Source organism: Phocoena sinus, chromosome 13 (assembly GCF_008692025.1).
Source record: "Phocoena sinus isolate mPhoSin1 chromosome 13, mPhoSin1.pri, whole genome shotgun sequence".
Taxonomy (NCBI): domain Eukaryota; kingdom Metazoa; phylum Chordata; class Mammalia; order Artiodactyla; family Phocoenidae; genus Phocoena; species Phocoena sinus.
Genome location: NC_045775.1, coordinates 81,890,065 through 81,899,018, shown reverse-complemented (window position 1 = coordinate 81,899,018; position 8,954 = coordinate 81,890,065). Strand labels below are relative to the sequence as shown.

General features: G+C 40.5%; 1 pseudogene; it reads left to right on the top strand.

Moving 5' to 3' along the window:
• The first annotated feature begins 8,383 nt into the window (after nt 1-8,383).
• On the top strand, nt 8,384-8,793 carry LOC116763945 (annotated as a pseudogene).
• Nucleotides 8,794-8,954: the final 161 nt, after the last annotated feature.

The window sequence follows — 8,954 nt, the reverse complement described above, 5'->3', positions numbered from 1 at the left end:
ATTATTGTACAGTATCCACTTTTCATCGCCCGTCACAATTTGTTTCAAAAACAGAATATTTCCATTACATTTAAGTAGAGAATCACATGTAGAAATACGGTCAAGAAGGTTTCTTTCACTTATGTGGAACCCAAACATCAAAGCGATTAACATAACCAAGCTGGTGCAAACGATTTTCACTGCTCGATCTGGATATTTTGAATATGTCAGCTATCTCCCGCGTGGTATAATGCTGATTGTTTTCAATTAATGTCTCGATGTGATCGCTATCAACTTCAACTGGTCTACCTGACTGGAGCATCATCCAGCGAGAAATCTCCAGCACAAAACTTCACAAACCACTCTTGACACATTCAATCAGTCACAGCACCTTCTCCATACACTGCACAAATCTTTTTTTGTGTTTCAGTTGCATTTTTACCTTTCTTGAAATAATAACGCATAATATGCTGAAAATGTTGTTTTTCTTCCATCTTCAATATTAAAATAGCTACACAAAAATTCACCAATTTTGATAAGTCTTGTTTTAAATGCATATTGATATGACAGCTGTCACATACAATCTAACAAAATTGTTTCAAATGAAGTTAAAGACAACTAAGTGCTACTACAGGCATCTTACGGAAAAAAACAAACAAACCTTTTGACCAACCCAACATTTTCTTCATTTCCTTTTTGGCTTGTTCATTGTCATTGTGTAGAAATACAACAAAGTTTTGTGTGTTAATCTGTATCCTGCAAGTTTGCTGAACTTGGTTTATTATCTCTCAAAGGTGTGTGTATTTGTGTGTGTCTGAGTGTGCGTTTTCAATTCGGAAACTTTCATTTCTTTTTCTTGCCTAATTTATCTGGCTAGTAAGTCCTGTCCAATGTAGAATAAAAGTGGCAAGAGTATACATCATTGTCTTGATACTGATATTAGGAGGCAAGTTTTCAGTATTTATTTATTTAAGCTGCGCCTGGTCTTAGTTGTGGCACGTGGGATCTTCATTGTGGCATGCAGAGGGCGGGATCAAACCTGGGCCCCCTGTATGGGGAGCGTGGAGTCTTACCCACTGAACCATCAGGGAAGTCCCAGGTTTCAGTCTTAAACCATTAAGTATGATGTGAACTGTGGATTTTTCATAGATGCTCTTTGTCAGAGGAAGTTCCTTTCTACTCATAGTTTGTTGAATGTTTCTATCATGAAAGGTGCTGGATTTTTGTCAAATGCTTTTCATCTATTAAAATGATCATGTGGATTTCTTTCTTAATTCTGTTGATGTGGTGTATTACACTGATAGATTTTGTATGTTGAATCAACCTTGCATCCCTGGAATATATCTCACTTGGTGATGATGTATAATCCTTTTAATATACTGCTGGATTGGTTTGCTATGTTTTTTGTTTTTTGGGGTTTTTTTGAGGATTTTTGCACCTATATTAATAAGGGATATTGGTCTACAGTTTTCTTGTGATGTCTTTGGCTTTGGTTTCAGGGTAATAGTGGTCTCAAAGAATGAGTTAAGTATTCTTTCCTCTTTTTTGAAAGTTTTTAAAAAGTGTGTTAGTTTTTAACAAATGGGAGCTAATTAAACCTAAAAGCTTTTGCACAGCAAAGGAAACCATAAACAAGACAAAAAGACAACCCTCAGAATGGGAGAAAATATTTGCAAACGAAGCAACTGACAGGATTAATCCCCAAAATATACAAACAGTTCATGCAGCTCACTATCAAAAAAACAAACACCCCAATCATAAAATGGCCAGAAGACCTAAAGAGACATTTCTCCAAAGAAGACGTACAGATTGCCAACAAACACATGAAAAGATGCTCAACATCACTAATTATTAGAGAAATGTAAATCAAAACTACAATGAGGTATCACCTCACACCAGTCAGAATGGCCATCATCAAAAAAAATCTACAAACAATAAATGCTGCAGAGGGTGTGGAGAAAAGGGAACCCTCTTGCACTGTTGGTGGGAATGTAAATTGATACCACCACTATGCAGAAGAGTATGGAGGTTCCTTTAAAAACTAAAAATAGGGCTTCCCTCGTGGCGCAGTGGTTAACAATCCGCCTGCCAATGCAGGGGACACGGGTTTGAGCCCTGGTCCGGGAAGATCCCATATGCCATGGAGCAACTAAGCCCGTGCGCCACAACTACTGAGCCTGCATTCTAGAGCCTGCGAGCCACAACTGCGGAAGCCCGCACACCTAGAGCCAGTGCTCTGCAACAAGAGAAGCCACCGCAATGAGAAGCTCGCGCATGCAATGAAGAGTAGCCCCCGCTCGCTGCATCTAGAGAAGGCCCGTGCACAGCAATGAAGATCCAATGCAGCCAAAAAATAAATAAATAAGTAAATTAAAAAAAAAAAAAAAAAAAAAAGAGTAGTTAAAAAAAAATAAAAAATAAATAAAAAAATAAAAATAGAACTACCATATGACCCAGCAATCCCACTGCTGGGCATATACCCTGAGAAAACCTTCATTCAAGAAGACACATGGGGCTTCCCTGGTGGCGCAGTGGTTGAGAGCCCGCCTGCCGATGCAGAGGACACAGGTTCATGCCCTGGTCTGGGAGGATCCCACATGCCGTGGAGCAGCTGGGCCCGTGAGCCATGGCTGCTGAGCCTGCACGTCAGGAGCCCGTGCTCCGCAACGGGAGAGGCCACAACAGTGAGAGGCCCGCGTACCGCGAAAAAAAAAAAAAAAACACATGCACGGGAATTCCCTGGTGGCACAATGGTTAAGAATCCACCTGCCAATGCAGGGGACACAGGTTCAAGCCCTGGTCCGGGAAAATCCCACATGCTGTGGAGCAACTAAGCCCGTGCGCCACAACTACTGAGCTTGCACTCTAGAGCCCGTGAGCCGCAACTACGCAGCCCACATGCCACAGCTACTGAAGCCCACGCACCTAGAGCCCATGCTCCACAGCAAGAGAAGCCACCGCAATGCAAAGCCTGTGCACAAAGAGTAGCCCCAACTCACCGCAACTAGAGAAAGCCCGCGTGCAGCAACGAAGACCCAATGCAGCCAAAAATAAATTTTTTAATCAAAAAATTAAAACTTTTTTCAATTAAAAAAAAAAAGACATGCACCCCAATGTTCACTGTAGCACTATTTACAATAGCCAGGACATTGAAGCAACCTAAATGTCCATCAACAGAGGAATGGATAAAGAAGATGCGGTACATATATACAATGGAATATTACTCAGCCATTAAAAGGAACAAAATTGGGTCATTTGTAGAGATGTCGATGGACCTAGAGACTGTCATACAGAGTGAAGTAAGTCAGAAAGAGAAAAACAAATATCATATACTAACACATATAGGTGTAATCTAAAAAAATGGTATAGATGATCTTATTTGCAAAGCTGAAATAGAGACACAGACATAGAGAACAAAGGGTGGGGTGGGATGAATTGGGAGATGGTGATTGACATATATACACTACTGATACTATGTATAAAATAGATTACTAATGAGAACCTACTGTATAGCACAGGGAACTCTACTCAATGCTCTGTGGTGACCTAAATGGAAAGGAAATCCAAAAAAGAAGGGATATATGTATACGTATAGCTGATTCACTTTGCTGTACAGTAGAAACTAATACAACATTGTAAAGCAACTATACTCCAATAAAAATAATTTTTTAAAAAAGAATGTGTTAGTTTTTCTTTGAATATTTAGTAGAATCATCAGTGAAGCTAGTTGTACCAGGGCTTTTCTTTGTTGGAAGTCTTCAATCTCTTTACTTGTTAGAAGTCTATTCAGAATGTCTATTTCTTCTTGAGTCAATTTGGTAGTTTATGTGTTTCTATGAATTTATCCATTTCATCTAGGTTATCTAATTTGTTGACATACAGATACTCATAGTATTCTCTTATATTCCTTTTTATTTCTGTAAGGTTGGTAGTAAGGTCCCCACTTTCATTCCTAATTTGACAACATTCTAACAGCACTGAATCTGCAGCAAACCTCCAAATCATAGACATACCCTCCAATGACCTAATCAGAGGTCAAGTCCTGTAATAGGTTTTTTCACACACTATTGCTGGAACACAACAAGGTTCACGATGGTGTGTATTCTCCCTCATCAACAAAGCATATGCTCAAATTGTACAACTACAAGTATGCTCCTGGTGGTCTTCGGCTGAAGGGCATTGAGAAGTGGAATATACAGTGGGTACAGGGACTGTGGAGTTGGTCTGGACTAGATTTCAATCCCAGCTCTGCAGTGAACATTTGCCACACTCACTACTGCTCTCTTCGCCTTGGTTTCCCAACATGAATACAGGACCATCCTATCTCGGAGGAGGCCGGGAAAAACAAATGAGGTGAGGCCAAAAACATTATAAGTAAATGGTGCCTGTTCCAGATACTGCAGATAGTACTGAGAGCTGCCATACACCCCAGTATTTATATCTTACATCATTTATATCTTACATTAGTATGGCAATTATAATTATTGTTATAATTAAGGAACCAATATTGAGACATTATTATTATTAACTAAAGTCCATATTTCATTCTTATTTCCTTAGATTTTACCCAGCGTCCTTTATCTGTTCCAGGATGCCATCCAGGATTCCATATTACATGTAGTCGTCATGTGTCCTTAGGTTTCTCTTGGCTGTGACACGTTCCCTGACTTTGTTTTTTATGACCTTGACAATTTTGTGAATACTGGTCAGACATTTTATAGAGTGTCCCTCAATTTGGATTCTTCTGATGTTTTTCTCATGATTAGACTGGGGTTATGTGTTCTTGGGAGGAACACTACAGAGGTATACTGCCATTTTCATTACGTTATGTGAAGAGTATGTACTATTAACATCCCTTATCACTGTTGATCTTGACCGTCGTCCTGGTTGAGGCAGTGTCTGTCAGGTTTCTCCACGATAAAAGTTACAGATCTTCCTCGACTTATGATGAGGTAACATCCTGATAAACAGATCATAAGTTGAAAATGTCATGTCGAAAATACATTTGACGCACCTCACCCACCGAACATCGTAGCTTAGCCTAACCTATATCAAACACACTCAGAAAATTTACATTGGTGTACAGCTGGGCAAAATCCCCTAACACAAAGCCTATTTTACAATAAAGTGTTGAATGAGATATGTAATTTATTGAATACTGTACTGAAAATTAAAACCAGGGTAGCTGTCTGGACACAGAATGATTCTAAGTGTGTCTGTTGTTTACCCTTGTGATCACACAGTTGACGGGGAGCTGAGGCTCGCTGCCACGGCCCAGCATCATGAAGGAGTATTGTACCAAATACTGCTAGCCAGGAAAAAAATCAAAATTCAAAGTACAGTTTCTACTGAATATGTATCATTTTTGCACCATCATAAAGTAGAAAAATCGTAAGTCAAACCGTTGTATGTCAGGAACCATCTGTACTCTTTTATTCCTCGTTTTCATGCTGCAGTCTTTGGAATGAAGTCACTATCTACAGCTCAGACTTAAGAAGTGGGAGTTGTGCTCCACCTCCTTGAGGATGGAATATCTACATAAATTATTTGGAATTCTTCTGCCTGGGAGTTCTGTCTCTTCTCTTCCATTTATTTATTCATTTATTTATCAATTATTTATTTGTATCAGTATATACTCATGGAACTTTATTTTATGCTTTGGGCTATAATCCAGTATTACTTTATTTTATTGTGCAAAAGTGTTTCAGCTTTGGCCACTGGGAACACTTTCCATTGGTTCTGTGCCCTGTTGCACAGTACCGTCAGTGTGGGTTTTTTTGGCAGGGGTCGTCTGAGCACTTCCTTATTTTCTGGCACTACAATAGCCTCCAGTCTGATCTTATATATTTTCTGCCCTAATCAGTGATTTCTCCAAGGGCCCCAGTTCCCTTTATTGGAGAATGGCATTGGAAACCAAGATCTGAGTGCGAGGTACGCTTGTTGCGACCAGATCATTGCTTCTAGGCCCTCTCAGCTGACAAGGCAAGGAAATATACACGTGCATGCTAACTCCTGTATATATACATATCTATAATTATTTCTATATTTAACTATCTATGTTAAGCTAAACATGAGTCATACTAATGTCTCTAATGAATTACGATATGGAACATCGTAGCTTCCTCCCTTTGTGTATGGGTAAACTCCTACTCCAACAACGAGAAAGCTGGACCCTACCGTCTGCTCTCTATTTACTATTCAATTCCACTGTACAGTATCAGAACTGCTAACCTGAACTCACATGGGAGACAACTTTATCAACTAGAGTGCTGATATGCAGTTTCTTTTGCTTTTGGTCGTACAGACTACACTCATTTTCAAAGTTATTTAGGTCAGCAACTTTTCCCCTATCCCCTTCAATGAGGTTGTTTCATACATCTGTCATAAGCCAGATTGTTTTGCCATATTTTTCATTCCATCCTGGGATCTTCCTAAATGATTTATTGTTTATTCCTAAACATCTTTATTGGAGTATAATTGCTTTACACTGTTGTGTTAGTTGCTGCTGTGTAACAAAGTGAATCAGCTCTACGTATCCCTCTTGCGTCTCCCTCCCACCCTCCCTATCCACCCCTCTAGGTGCTCACAAAGCACGGAGCTGATCTCCCTGCGCTATGCAGCTGCTTCCCACTAGCTATCTATTTCAGTAAGGTTCATTCTTTGTGCTGCAAAGTTCTATAGGTTCTGACAAATGCATAGTGTCACATATCCACAATTACAGTATCATACAGAATATTTTCACCACCCTAAAAAAACCCTCTGTGCTTCATTTATTCAACCCTCCCACCTTCCCCCCAAACACCTGCAAACCACTGATCTTTTAACTATAGTTTTGCCTTTTCCAGGATGTCGTATGATGCAAATAATACAGTATGTAGCCTTTTCACACTGGTTTCTTTTGGTTAGGAACATGCACTTAGGATTAAACTGTGTCTTTTCATGGCCTGATAGCTCATTTCTTTTTATTTCTGAGTAATGTTCCATCGTTTAGATAGACCAAAGTTTGTTTATACTTTCACCTATCGAAGGACACCTTGATTCCTTCCAGTTTGGGTTGATTAGGAATAAAGCTGCTATAAACCTTTATGTACAGATTTTTGTGGACAGAGATTTTCAAGTCACTTGGGTAAATACGTAGGAGCACAATTTGCCGGGTTGCATGGCGAGAAATTGCCGAATTGTCCTCCAAACTGCCTGCACCATTTTGCATTCCCACAGCTGTGAACAAGGGTTCCTTCTCCTCTGCACCCTTGCCAGCAATTGATATTGTCAGTTTCGTGACTTTTATCTCTTCGAATAGTCGTTAGCAGTATCTCAGTGTTGTTTTAATTTGCAATTCCCTAATGACAAATGATACCGAACATCTTTTCTTGTGATTCTTTGACATATTCTTTGGTGTGGTGTCGGAGCAGATATTTTGCCCACTTTTAAACTGGGTTGTTTGTTTTCTTATTGTTAAGAATTCTTTATCTAATTTGGATACCTGTCCTTTATCAGATATGTGTTTTATAAGTATTTTCTCCGGAGCTGTGTCTTGTCTCTCAATTCTCTTAACAGTGTCTTTCTCAGAGAAGAAGCTTTTAATTTTAAGAAGGTCTAACTTATCAATTTTTTCTTCCATGGACTGCTTTTTGTGTTGTATCTAAAAACTCTTCACCAGGAGTGATGGTGGATTGTGAAGCTCCAGGCCATTTTTCCTGAGGGGGAACATTAAACAAAACACTACAGACAGACTAAAATAACTTTACAGGAGCTCTGGAAACCAGTCAAAGATCTACAGCAACCAAGCAAATGCCCCATCAAGAAAAAAATCACATTCAGAATGGTAGGAAATTTCACAGCATTTCTACTCACCCTTATCCCACCCAGTATAGCACAGTGTGATCAGAATGAAGTGGCCTGATTCCCAGTTCCATTCCTCAGGACAGAAGGAGCAGAGAATAACTTGTTTGCAACATTTTGATCTGTAGACTGACCCAGAGACTGGCTTCTATCTCACCTGACTTGGAGCTCAAAAAGGGAATGGTGGCATAATTTGGATTTCAGACTGGCAGAGGCCACAGAAGACAGTAGTGGGTGCCATGATATGTGAAAATGGCAGAGGAACTGCATACATGCAGATGCTTGGGGGAAAGACATTACAAGTAATAATATTTCTCAAAAATAATAGAAAAATAAATAGAGCATCTAAGGCTCTGAGAATAAGTTGGAGTGAGGCTCTTTGCAAAAGTAAGCCATTTGAAATCAGCTGTGTATATAGAAGAAATTTTTAAAAAGCACACACACAAGCCCAGACAGAATACATGCATAGAAAACATCTGATAATATCTTCAGCCTCTACCCAGGGATGACCACAAAACTCAAGGGCCCAGAGTCCTAGAGCTAAAGCCGGGAGACTGAAAAAATGCAGACCAGCGGGGCACTACTCATTCCTCCTGCTCTGATCCACTCTTGTACCAGGGGCCTGATCAGGCCTGCATCTGCCTCCTTCCTGAGGAGGCCAGAGGTCCCATCTGAACAGCCTTCCTACAGCAGTGTCCCACTTCAGGTGGCCAGGCGGGAGTTCCAGACCAGTGTGGTCTCCAGGACACTGACACAGCGGCCAAGTTTACTGGCGCTGGGGCCACCACAGTTGGTGTGGTTGGTTCAGGGGCCGGTACTGGAAGAGTGTTTGGCAGCTTGATCATTGGTTATGCCAAGAACTCGTCTCTGAAGCAGCAGCTCTTCTCCTATGCCATTCTGGGCTTTGCCCTATCTGAGGCTATGTGGCTCTTCTATCTGATGGTCATCTTCCTCATCAATTTCGCCATGTGAGGCTCCATGGAGGTCTCCTACCCACCCCTGCTGCTTGGACTCCAGGCCATGCCTGCGGCTGGAGTGTGCTAAGCTTTACCATTAAACACAATGTTTCTCTAAACTCAAAAAAGAAAAAAACCTCAAAGGCCCATAAATTAGCAAAGGTCTTCCATATTGGT